Source organism: Theobroma cacao, chromosome 3 (genome assembly GCF_000208745.1).
Source record: "Theobroma cacao cultivar B97-61/B2 chromosome 3, Criollo_cocoa_genome_V2, whole genome shotgun sequence".
NCBI lineage: Eukaryota > Viridiplantae > Streptophyta > Magnoliopsida > Malvales > Malvaceae > Theobroma > Theobroma cacao.
The window spans coordinates 18,493,039-18,494,211 of record NC_030852.1 but is presented as its reverse complement, the minus strand read 5'-3'; positions in this window follow the sequence as shown (position 1 = coordinate 18,494,211).

The following is a 1,173-nucleotide window of genomic DNA, read 5'->3' as shown; positions in this document are numbered from 1 at the left end:
GAATTACCATTTTGAGTCATCCCTGAACTGTGAAATTCTTAATTTCACCTTAAAATTCCTATTTGAACTAGTTCGAGGCTTAATCGACTCAATGGTACCATTGGTGGCAATATTATCTTTTAACGATTTCTTGAACTTCCTAAATATACAAACATTCTATTGAGCATGTAAATGACATCGTAATTATTTTATAGAACAAGGTTTGACACCATAAATCACTAATTCCTAACCAAATCACTTGAAATAAAATCAAAATCATCATCAATATTCTACATGGAGAATTCGGCCAATGATGAGTGATGGGAGGAAGTGAATTTTTCTTGTTGGCTTTTCATGCTACACATCACTAACTAACTAAAAACACTAAAATACATTGAAATCTAACCAAATCAAGCATCAAAATCTCTCTCTAAGTGTTCGGCCAGCAAGAGACCCATCATGAAATCATGTGATTCAACCATGGAAAATAAGAAAAAATGCTTAAGAAAGAGAGATCTCAAGCTTAATTGAAAAAATCTTACCTTTTTTCACTTGTTTCCTTGAATTTTCACACTTTTCCGTTGAATTTTTCCACCTAGGGTTTTGTTCTTCCTTTTCTTCCTTTGTTCTTGTTTTGGCAGGCCATAATGAAGAGAAATGGGTTGGTTTTGTGCTAATTTATAAGGAAAATAATAAAGAAATAAAAGCTTGACACTTGTCACCTTACCATTAGTTCATTTTTAAATTCTTAACTATTAAGCTTTCTTTCTCCATCACATAAAATCCTTCAATTATCCATGAAAATAATGGGTGAAATTCATGTGCTGGATAAGTGTTGGGTGGTGTAAAATTACAATTTTGCCCCTAGAGTGACAAAATGACTATTTTACCCCTATGCTCGAAAAAATGCCGAAATTAAAATTCTTCACTTCTCAAACTCAAATTATACTCCAAATGATCAATCTTAGTAAAAAATTTTATCCAACACTCACATCTTAACCTCGGGTGGCAAAATGACCATTTTACCCCTAGGTTATGAAAATTCCAATTTGACTCCAAATCGGCCCTCGAACTCCGAATCAACATTTTAAGTCATTTTGGGGTTTTAAAATTCTCAATTTCATCTTAAAATCTCTATTTGGACTATTTCGAGGCTTAATTCAACTTAATTGTACCATTTGATACATTACTGTC